This window comes from Dipodomys merriami, unplaced genomic scaffold (assembly GCF_024711535.1).
Source record: "Dipodomys merriami isolate MVZ:Mamm:240054 unplaced genomic scaffold, mDipMer1.0.p SCAF_853, whole genome shotgun sequence".
In the NCBI taxonomy this organism is placed as follows: domain Eukaryota; kingdom Metazoa; phylum Chordata; class Mammalia; order Rodentia; family Heteromyidae; genus Dipodomys; species Dipodomys merriami.
The window spans coordinates 377709-389545 of NW_027206461.1; the positions used below are offsets into that span (position 1 = coordinate 377709).

Sequence of the window (11837 nt, forward strand, 5' to 3'; positions counted from 1 at the left end):
GCCAAACACGGGACTTGAACTGAGGTTGTGGCAACACTGACTCAGCTTCCATCACCCTAGGCTGGGATGGTGCAGCCTCTGGACCCACAGCCGATCATGGGATGGTAGGCCTCGTGGACTGACAGGAACACAAAATGAAAACAGCACCTAAAAATACCGCGATCTTTGGATGGTTGGCGGTTTCTTGGTTTTCCTTCCTTGCATGGTGACCATCCCGGGTCCAAATGACACAGCTGCAGCCTGTAGGTCACCTGGCACTCCTTAAGGCTGACAAGCTGTCAGTGAAGCCATAGGCCAACCTGGAATCCTTGGTCCTGAGTTTGAATCGCGGTCATGCCACAAAAGGCTGGGGAGCCTAAGAAACTATTGCTAATCCATAGGAGCACCAGAGGAATGTAAACAATGTCATTGTTGGATGAGTAGTTCATCAATTAGTTTAGCAGAATATTACACCCAATAATCACAGGACACGGACTGATTTTAATTCATAGTTTATTATGCACTAAAATAATACTATTGATTAAATGGAGTCCTCACTAAAGACCTGAGAATCTGGAGGAGCATATTATGTGTCATTGAATACTAAATAGACATTTCTGGCACTATGTAAATATCTAAATTTATATTTATTTGTATACCATCATCTGCATAGAAGATGTTTGCTATTTTGGCCCAACCTGGAACTTGATCCCAAGTCTTGGGATCCACTTGGCACCTGCATGGGCTAGATGCTGCCTTGCTGACACTCATCCCTTCATGAATTGGGCCTCCTAGTCCCTCAGTTAAGGTCCCATCTTTGCCAAAAGTTTCTTCCTGGTGTAACATTCCATGTGTGACACCTGTTTTCCTTTTCTGTGCAATGCTCGGTGTCACGTATGATGTATATATTATGTCTGCAAAGCTACATGCTATGGAATAGATTGGAACAAATGTAATAAATGTTATAGTTGTACTCACAGTTGATAAAATTAATGCTAAATCAATCAATCAATCAATTAATAATAATAAAATATAATGAATCACTCCAACAAACATGATTTAAAATGAATATAAAGATATAACTTAAATTTTTAAAATGTCTATAAATGTTATGTTTTTCAGTACTGGTGCTTGAATTCAGGCCGAGAGAAGAGTTGAGAAGTTCATGCATGATTTGCATAGGAAATGATAGGCAAGATCTTAATTAAAACTGCATGAAGTGTGACAATAATAATTACATTCAGGAAATCGAGTCATTGGGAAAGATCCAAGAATCGGTAGTCACATGGAAGATAGGATTCCAACACAGCTCACCACATCTCCTACTCTATACAAATAGGCCTTTATTAGCATACTAATTTCAGCTTATGAATGGATGAATATGGTGCTCCACCCCCACCCCAGGGCTAGATCTCAGATCCTGGGTATGGTCTAGCTCTTTAGTGGCTCACAAGCTGGTGTGCTCATGTGGACATTTGGCAGTTGGTTCTGCTAGGCCCTGAGTTCAACTTCCAGCACTGCCAAAAGGTTCATCCTGATGTGAGATGCCAAACCTTGCAGATGTTTTCCTATCCTATGCAAGTCCTGGGTCACAGCTAGGATCTAGAAAGCATAGGCAACTCTATACCCATGGGAATATGTTGTCATCCATGTGAGCACATTTATATATGTCATCCTATACTCAATAAAATACACAATACATAGATGAATAAGACACAAAATAAAAAGATTAACTACACTGAAAACAAGGTGCATACCACACCTGTATGTAAATAGAGATCCTATGTTTAAAATAGATGGGCTTGTCCAGTCCTGGGGCTTCAAATCAGGCCCAGTACCAGGCCTGACATTTTAATTTTCAAGGACTGTGAGCTACACCTTCCCCCACAGTGCAACAGTTACCCAAACTTGAGTTCAAATCCCAGCTCTAGCATTAAAATGGCACAAATTCTGAGCTAGGGTTCTTCATTCACAGTTTTTTCATTTTTTTTTTACCAGCCCCGGGGCCTGAACTCAAGTCGTGGCAACTCTGCCTCAGCTCTGATCATCCTAGGCTGCAGCCTCTGGACCCACAGCCCATCCTCAAACCCTCGGACTCTGGGGCTTGCTGGAAAAAAAAACCCTTGAGGGGAAAATAAGCAGCGATAAATTCCACCTGGCTCTTTTATGTTTATTTTCCTTTGCATGGTGACCATTCTGGAACCGAACATGGCTACCTGCAGAGTGAAGGTGACCTGGCATGGCTGAAGGCCTGCTGGTTTTTGGGGGAGCCACAGGCTTACCAGACAATGAAGGCCCTGAGGACTAATCCCAGTCAGCCCTGTTACTATGAGGGAATGGTGGGAGATATTGGGACACTCGTTTCTGGACCGAGGAAGAGTCGTGGAATGCAATCAATCTTATCCTTGAATGAGTACTTCCTGCTTGATGTGAGTAGGAAATGACAGGCAAGACTCATGGGGTATTGATTATTTTTAATGAAGAGTTGATGAAACATGACCATAATCATCACAGTCATGAAATGGAGGCATTGGGGAAGATCCAAGAATCGTTAGTAACAAGGTAGATTGGATTCCATCATTGGTCGCCATCCTAATCTATACAAATATGTACTTATTTACATACTACCTTCGGATTATGAATAGATGACTATTGTTCTTCCCCTTCTCTCCCTACCCTCCCCCCGCCCATGGGGCTCAATCTCAGGTCCTGGGAACGGCCAGAGCTCCTTAGTGGCTCACAGGCTGGTTTGCTTACCTGGACTCATTCGCCTATTTGGCCTGCTAGTTCCCGAGGTCAGATCCCAGCACTGCCAAAAGATGAATCCTGATGTGAGAAGCCAATCGTTGCACCTGTATTTCTGTCCTGTGAAAGTCCTGGGTCTCAGCTAGGATGCAGTATGCTATACAGGCAACTCTATATTCATGGGAATCAGTTGCCATCCATGTCAGCACAGTTATAGCTGCCATCATATGCAATAAAATACAAAATGCATCCATGACTAAGACACAATAAAAAGAATAACTACACTGAATGCATGATACCTTCCACATCTCTATGTAAAGAGAGATCCTATGTGTAAAATAGGTGAGCATATGATTTTTGCCAGTGCTGGGGCTTCAGTTCAGGCCTTGGGACTAGGCCTGACTTTGTAGTCTTCAAGGATAGTGAGCTTCACCTTCCCCCACAGTGCAACAAAGTTACCCAGACCTGAGTTGGAATCTCAGAGGTGGCAGAAAAATGGTGAGAATTCTGAGTCAGGGTGTATTATTATTATTAGTAGTAGTAGTAGTAGTAGTAGTATTGCCAAGCATGGGACTTGAACTCAGTTCATGACAACTCTACCTCAGCTTTGATCACCTTAGGCTGGCGGGCTCCCATGTCCCATAGCCAATCCTGGCATCCTAGGCTCTGAAGTTTACAGGAACAAATGACAGAAAAATGATGGAAAAAATGTCGCAGGATGGATTTTTTTATATTTTCTTCTTTTGCATGGTGACCATCCTGGGTCTGAATTACACGGCTGCAAATGGTACTTCACCTTGCATTGGAGAAGGCTAACGGACTATCAGGGAAGACATAGGCCCATGCAGCAACATAGGCCCTGAGCTTGAATCCTGGTCCTGACACCTACCAGTGGGGGAGATACCAAGATACTTGTTCCTATGCATGGGAATAACAATGAAATGTTAGCAAACTCATGATTGAATGAGAAGTTTCTGCATGTATTGGTCTAGTCCAAAATTAGATATAATGATCTTTGGACAATGATTCATCTTAATGAATGGTTTATTAAGCATGAAAAGAATACTATTCCTTCAATGGTGGCATAATAAAGACCTAAGAGGTAGTAGGAATGTAGTTGATGTCATTGAATCTTAGGTAGATGTCTCTGGCACTCTGTACAAATAAATATTTATTGGTGTTCTATCACCTGTCTATCCATGTATGGCTATTTTGTCCACCCCTGTAGCTCAACCTCAGGGTCTTGAAAATTCCCTGGCAGTTTCATTGGCTAGAGGTTGCCGTGTTGACACACCCATTCAGGGTCTGAATTGGGTCTGCCAGGCCCTGAGTTCAGATCCCAGCACTGCCAACAATTGTATCATGGAGTACGAAGCTGAGTGTGATACCTGTTTTCCTTTTCTCTGAGAGTCCTGGGTGTCAGACATGATGGAAAACATATCTACAAATCTAGATACTATGTGATGGGTTATCATCAATATCATAAATAGAATGTGTGTCATCATAGTCAATAAAAAATCTCATATCTAAAATCTACTTGGAACCCAACAAATTAAATCCCCCAACAACAAATCCTGACAGAAACAACTGACCAATAAATAATTGGGCTAAAGACTTAAAGAGAAACTTCTCTGAAGAGGAAAGAAGGATAGCCAATAGACACATGAAGAAATGCTCAACCTCCCTAACCATAAAAGAAATGCAAATCAAAACAACATTGAGATACCACCTCACCCCAGTTAGAATGCCTATAATCAAGAACTCTAATAACAACAGATGCTGGAGGGATGTAGACAGAAGGGAACCTTACTGCATTGTTGGTGGGAGTGTAAGCTTGTTCAACCACTTTGGAAAGTAGTCTGGAGAATTCTCAAAAGACTCCTCATAGAGCTCCCCTATGACTCAGCAATTGCACTTTTGGGCATTTACCCAAATGTTTACACACAAGACCACACTAAAGCTACCAGCATGACTATGTTTATTGCAGCACTATTTACTATAGCTAAGATATGGAACCAACCCAGATGTCCCTCAGTAGATGAATGGATCAAGAAAATGTGGTATATATACACAATGGAATTCTATGCCTCCATCAGAAAGAATGACATTGCCCCACTTATTAGGAAATGGAAACATTTGGAAAAAATTATATTAAGTGAAGTAAACCAGGCCCAAAGAAACATAGGTCCCATGGTTTCCGTTATTTGCAATATCTAGTATATGTCTGAGTCAAGCAGAAAAGGTCAGATAAGGTGATGTTATAGAAATGAACCCTAAGATATGTACTCAAATGTTTTTTTTTCTTTCTTGCAATTGTTTCTAACACATTTATAAGATTGTTTCTTTGTTGCTTTGTATGTCCATCCCCCTCAGGATAACCCCTGCTTTTACTGTATTTGATGTAGTATAATTTGTGGAGAGGAAGGAGAAAAACAAATTGTTTAATAGGGATACATGTGGACTCATTGTAACAATGAGATGTACAAGTCGTTATGTCAAAAACTAACATTACAACTTTGGTGCCGGGGGTTGGGGGGTGGGGTGGGGGGTGGGTGTCCATGGGGGGGAGGAGTGGGGAGGATGGGGGGGGCTGGGAGGAGGATGGGAAGGGGAAACAAAGGAGGAGGCTACAATGCTTGATAAGAAATATACTTATTATCTTGCCCATGTGATTGTAACCCCTCTGTACAGTATTTTCACAATAAAAAATAGAAAATAAATGAAAAAAATAGAAATACAATAAATAACCACAACAAACAGGATATGGACTGATCATCTATACGTAAGTACAAATCCTGCCTTTACAATGTATATAAATAGAATGTTTCCAAGGCTGGGACTTGAATTCAGGCCTAGGGACCAGGCCTTACTTTCTTGTCTTCAAGCAGGGTGAGCTTCCCCTTCGTCTACAGTGCTTCAGAGTTACCATGGCCTTAAGTTCAAATTCAAAGGTAGGAGAAACGGCGTGAATTGCAACCCAGGGAGCTATTGTTTTTTCTCCTTTTTGGTTTTTTTTTTTTTTTTTTTTTTTTTTGCCAAGAATGGTCTTGAACTCAGGTCATGGCACCTGTGCCTCAGCTTTCATCACCATAGGCTGGGGTGCAGCTGCTGGAAACACAGCCTATCCTGAGATCCTATGAGCTGTGTTGGGAGAAAGCCAAGTGCATACACTGGCTGTCCCAGGAGAAGATGGAAAGGAGGAGAGTGCTGCAAGAGCTGCTGTTGCTCCTCACAGGGGAAGGCACATACAGCAGTCTTCAGATGCCACCCACCACCAGCACTGCTTCAGATGCCTCATGGCCTGTGGTGGGTGAAATGAGGGAGGAGCAGAAAGGTTTTGACGAATTGCAACTTGAAGAGAGCATGGAAACTGCCAGAGGAGAGGTCAGGGTTCCCATCCCCATAGAGGACTCCCCCAAGGAGCAAGTCCTGCTCCAGATGCCCCACATTCAGATCCGTCCACAGCTCCCAGGCTCAGGGGAGGAGTGCTCGCCCACTTTCTCCTGTAAACTGATGTAGATGATGACTCTCTATGTGACATACTGACTCTCATAAGCCTTGGCAGCCACCAGAAGTAGGTGGCCAGGTGGCTTTCTCTCAGGCCTCCATCTGCTGGGTGATGGGAAAGTTAAACTGAGGGTCAGGGAGGACAAAGGCTTCAGGGAGTTGTCCCAAACTCAAGGGGCATATAATGGCCCATTGGTGGCCAGGAAAGAGGCACATGTTATGCTTATCACAAAGAATAAATTGTTTTCAAAGCAAAAAAAAAGCCTCCAACAAAGATTTTTTCTTCCAGTCTTGGGGGCTTGAAATCAGGGCCTGGCCACTGTCCCTGAGCTCTTTTTGATCAAGACTGGCACTCTACCAGTTGAGCCCCACCTCCTTTCCAGCTTTTTCTGTGTGCAATAGAACCAAGGGCTTCAGGCATTCTAGGTGACCACTCTATCACTGAGCCACATTCTCAGCTAGGATGATTGTCCCCCCTCCCAAACCCATATGACCATTCCTCAGATAAATAGGAAGTAGGGGCTAGGATGAATATGAAGTCTGGTTCACACCAAAATAATCCCCCGCCCCTTCTTCCCATACCCTTAGTTGAAGTTTCTCTTCTACCATTGAGGGATGAGAGGGAGAGGGGAGTCCCAAGAGAGTACCAACAACAGTGGCCCCCTGAGTCCCACATCCTCCCACACACAAGTTTTCCTCCAGATTCTGATCTTACCTGACTCAATGTGAAGACTAACTTTCTCCCCACCACTGCAAGGCTCAGGATGAAATAAAGGTCAACTCTGTCTTCAGCCCACACCCAAGGTGGAGGCTCCTAGTCCCAGACCTACTTCCACCTCTGACTGCCCCTAGTTAGGCCAGACCCACCACTCACCACTATGTTGGTGGTGATGACCTCATGGATGGATTCCAGGAAGAAGGTCTATGGCAAAGAGCAGAAGCAGCAGAGCAGAAGGAGTTGGGGTGATTGCTCTGAGATCTTCCTTGGAGCCCTCCTATCCAGCCAGACACATGCTGACCCAAAGCACGGACAAGGCCAGGGGGTGAGAAGAGATGGAGGAGCTCGGGACTAAAGGAGGTACTGCTTTGTCTTGGTGCACTTGATCAATTCCAATTACAATTAATTCCAATTATATTTGGCCCATGCCAATCCCAAAGACAACATGCAATGCCTCCCCTTGTTGTTGTTGGCCATGAGCTCTGTCCCTGAGCTCTTTTTCTCAAGGCTGGCACTCTACCACTTGAGCCACAATGCCACTTTTTTTTCGGATGTTTCATGGAGGCTCAGAGTCTCACTGTCCTGTCCAGACTGGCTTGGGACCATGATCCTCCAGATCTCAGCTTCCTGAGTAGCTAGGATGACAGGCATGTGCCACCAGTGCAAAGTATGTGATGCCTTTTGAACGCATCTTGGCAAGTCTGTAAGGAGCCCAAAGGGCCTGGATAGACCATGACCCAATCAAGGAGCCGGGATGGGGGAAGGCTGACCTTCTAGCCATTCTGTTCCCCCAAAATCAAAGATGCCATGTGATGTTGTATGCATCAAAAACCTAGGCCAGCAGCCACCAGGCTTAGTGGGGGGAAAGTAGAGAATACCCAAAGATTGCAGTGTAGAAATCTTTGATTTTGCATGCATGTGGTGTATGTGTGTGTGTGTGTGTGTGTGTGTGTGTGTGTGTGTGTGTGTGTGTGTGTGTGTGTGTGTGTGTGAACTCAGGGCCTAGGCTCTTTCCCTGAGTTTTCTTGCTCAAGGCTAGTGCTGTGCCACTTGAGCCACAGCCCCACTTGCTTTTCGATTGTTAGTTGTAGGTAAGAGTCTCAAGGACTTTCCTCTCCAGTGTGGCTTTGAAGCATGATGGGGGCCCTAGGGAAGCAAGAGTAAACACAACTCTCAGGTACAATCCCTATAGTGGGCCACTCCTGCCCCCTGGTGGCCACACGCGGGACATGTGGCCCGGTGCCATCATCCTCTAGAGTTCAATTTGGGGAAGTGACCAGAGCCAAAATGACTTTTGCTCACTCTGATTGCTGATGCCAGAGCAGGTCTGTTCCACCCTAGGCCAAGAGAGCTCCAGGGGATACCCAACTTTCCAGAGACACAAGGAAGAGAGTGGTCAGCTCCAGGCTGAGCTAAGAGCCTTTGCCCACAGATACCCCAACTTGTCCTTACTTATCACCATAAGATCTGTGAAAGAACAACCCCAAAAAAACAAAATTGGAACTGTGCCTCCAAGTGTTAGAGCTCTAGCATTGAACCAAAGAGCTCAGGGACAGGGCCCCCAAGCTTTGAGTTCAAGACCTCAAGTCACCTTCCCCCATAAAACACAGGTTTTCTAAATGTGAAGTAGTAGGGTTTGTGAAGTGTTTCTGAAGAATGGTGATACTGAAGAAAGCACCTTAATTTTAATGACAGGTGAACTTGTGACATACAGCTATGTGCTGAGTCCTTCACAGGGAGCTATTTGCTGGGTCCTTCCTATATGGGGGTTTTGTGCTAAGTCCTCAAAAAGGTGTTGTTTGCTGAGTCATCACAAAGGATGCTATGTGCTGAGTCCCTGAGAAAAGTAGACCGTCCTGGGTTTTTCAAAGGGTGCTGTGTGCTGAGTCCATTACACAACGTACTGTATTCTGAGTCCTTCAAAAGGTGTGGTGATCTAATGCATCCCAATGGGTCCTGCTATGTGCTGAACTCTTGCGAAGAGAGGTATGAGGTGAGTTTTTTGAGTGCTGTGTGCTGAGTCCTTTACACAGGGTGCTCTGTACTGTCCTTCAAATGGTGCTGTGTGCTGAGTGCTTCCACAGTGTGGTATGTGCTGAGTCCTTCAAAATTGTTCTATGTGCTGAGTTTTTCAAAAGGTGTTGTGCACTGGATGTTTTTTACAGGGTGCTTCATACTCAGCCCTTCAAAGGTGCTGTCTGGAGTCTTATAGGGTGCTATGTAATGAGTCCCTAGGAAAAATTGCTATCTGCTGAGTTTTTCAAAGCATGCCATGCACTGAGTCCTTTATACTGCAGGCTATGGACTCCCTCCTTCAAAGGGTGCTGTGTGCGGAGTATTCTACCCAGTATACTACATGCTGAGTCCTTCAAAGGGAGCTGTGTGCTGAGTCCTTTACACAGAGTGCTTTGTGCTGTTTTTGGAAGTGCACTGTGTGCTGAGTCATCCCAAAGGGTGCTATATTCTGAGTCCTTTAGAGGTAGTTATCCCCAACAATCACACAGACACAAACACAAACACAGATACACACATGTCCCCATGCACCTGCTTGGTGTGTGGAGTGAAGGGGAATGGAGGAGAGTCTCTTCCAGTGGTGGGGCTGAGGGGAGATTCAATCCCCTGGGCAGGTACTGGGGGGGGGGTGGAGAATGCTGAGCTGAGGTAAGGCTGCAATTGCCATGGTCTGGAGGCCTTAGGATCTAGTCAGGGCTGCAATTGTGGCCAGCGGTGGGGAGCGGGGCCCAGGGGAGGAGGGGGCAGGGCTCAGGGGCACACTTTGGTGGCAGCAATGGCTAGGGGCCCAAGGAAGCAGGGGCTTGTGCATCAGGGGGGCAAGGCCCAGGAGAGGGGCTGAGAGAGAGCAGAGAGAAGAGCGAGCAGGAGCACAAGTGAAGTAGGCCCTGAGAGGAGACTCGAGCTGGGACAGCTTCTTTACAGGTTTTGTTTTTGTTTTAGGGATTTTAGAAAAAAAAAAAAAAAACCTTGGCTCCAACCAGCCCAGTTCTTGGAATGAAAATGCCTCTAGGTCCCCCTCCCCATAACAACTTAACCCACCTCCATTGTTCTGTTAAAGACTCAGGGACTAAACAGGTAGCCAGAAATCAGGCTCATGCTGGCATGCTGGGGGCATCCCAAGTTTACTATAAACTCCACCTTTTTCACATGTTTATGTTAAACTCCACTAAACTCCTTTGTGTATGTTTACCTTAAGCTCTGCTTTACCTTGAATTCATGAGTCATTTAAACCAAAAGTGACAGGCTGGTTTAAACAGCCATTATGTGACAAAGTGTAACCTCACTGGCCACCTGCATGTGGTCTGGTATGACTGTGCAATCTTTTGGGTGTGTGAAAATCTCATTGGTTGCCTACTTGACCAGGCTTCACCTTGTGATTTTTGCATTTAAAAACCTAAGCAAGTGGGCTGCTAGGGGTTGCAGTATCATCTCCAAGCCTGTGCTGCGGCCCTGGCCTGTCAGTGTAGGAACCTTCTCAATAAAGTTGCTTCTTTAATAATAACTTTGTTGCGGTGGGCTCTGTCACTCCGGATGGCTAGTTGGGCTTGCCTGCCTGAGTAGGGGATCTTCTTACTACACAAGCACCAGTGTGTAAGGTCCATTCCTGGACTGTGAACAGACCTCACACAGTACCTGCGTTATCTAGGCAACTGGGACACCTGGAAGAGGTCACATCCACATCTGCTGAGGTCACATCTTAACCTGATGTGGCCACACCTTTCTCCCACCTGATCCCACTTCCCTTTACCTGGACACACCCTTCCCCGTATCCCTACCCTATATAAGGCCTAATCTGGGGCCAAACATCCCTCTTTTTCTTTTGCCAGCTGCGTGGAGTGCCAACCTTGCCTGGTCCCAGCAGGTCTACTGAATAAACCTACCCCTATCCTGAATACCACATGCGTGGTGCAGTTCTTACTCGGCTACCTCTTTTTAAAAAACCTAACACAGTGGAAACGGCTTCAGTGGCTGTCGGCTGCTCTGTCCATAGTGTGAGTCCTGGCCAGAAGTGCAGAGCATGTGGCGATGAGGCGGCTATTGCTACTGAGGTGGAGGCAGCAGCAGCTGCCTACACAGGGGAGGAGGAGCTGAGAAGGAGCAGAGGCTGTGCACAGCCCCGAAATGAGCCCGTAGACGCCCCTGCCCCCTCTCAGCAGCGCTGTTTTTCAAATATGGTGCTGCCGTCTCTGAACCACAGAGCCTCTTGCAGTCACCTGGCGGAGATGGCGCGCCCCTGGCATGCTTGTGGCCTTGACTTGGTCCCACCCCGGGTCCTCAGATGCCGGTTGCGCAACTGATCGCAGCCTACAGCTTCTTCCAGCAGCACACGTGAGTGGCTGCCCTGCGGGCCAGCAGCCCATGACCCCACCCCCTACCAACTCCCCACTCTACCCTCCCCCCATCCCAGCCGAACCAGAACACCACCTCTTGCTTCCCCTTACCCATCACGCATACACCTCCCCCATGCTCCACAGTCTGCCCTGGCTCTGCCACAAATGCACCCCAGGGGTGGGAGGTGGAGGTGGGTGTCCACCCGGGGATCCCACCCTCATCGCTACTGGCCAGTGTTCCAGGAAAAGGGAGCTTCAGAGTTAGGTGAGGAGGGGGCACCACATAGCCCCTAGCCTGGAGCAGTGGGAGCCATACAGCCTTGCATCTGCATCCTTTCTCTCCCTGGTGGGAACCTGGTGGCTTTAGTCAGAGGTGGCATGCAGCACCCACCACCTGCCTTCTTAGGTCTTTTCCTTTTTGCTGGGGAGGGAGGTGTTGGATAAAGAAGATAGCCCCCCCCCTTGCTGTGTGAGCTCTTTTCTTCTGTGCTCAGTCACCCTTTCACCTGAGGACATTCCCAGAAGAGCCCACTAGAGAGGTG

The 11837-nt window shown here is 46.5% G+C and overlaps 1 pseudogene; it reads left to right on the forward strand.

Moving 5' to 3' along the window:
• Positions 1–11262, forward strand: part of LOC138820281 (MTRF1L release factor glutamine methyltransferase-like) — a 96098-nt pseudogene extending 84836 nt beyond the window's left edge.
• The last annotated feature ends 575 nt before the right edge of the window (positions 11263–11837 follow it).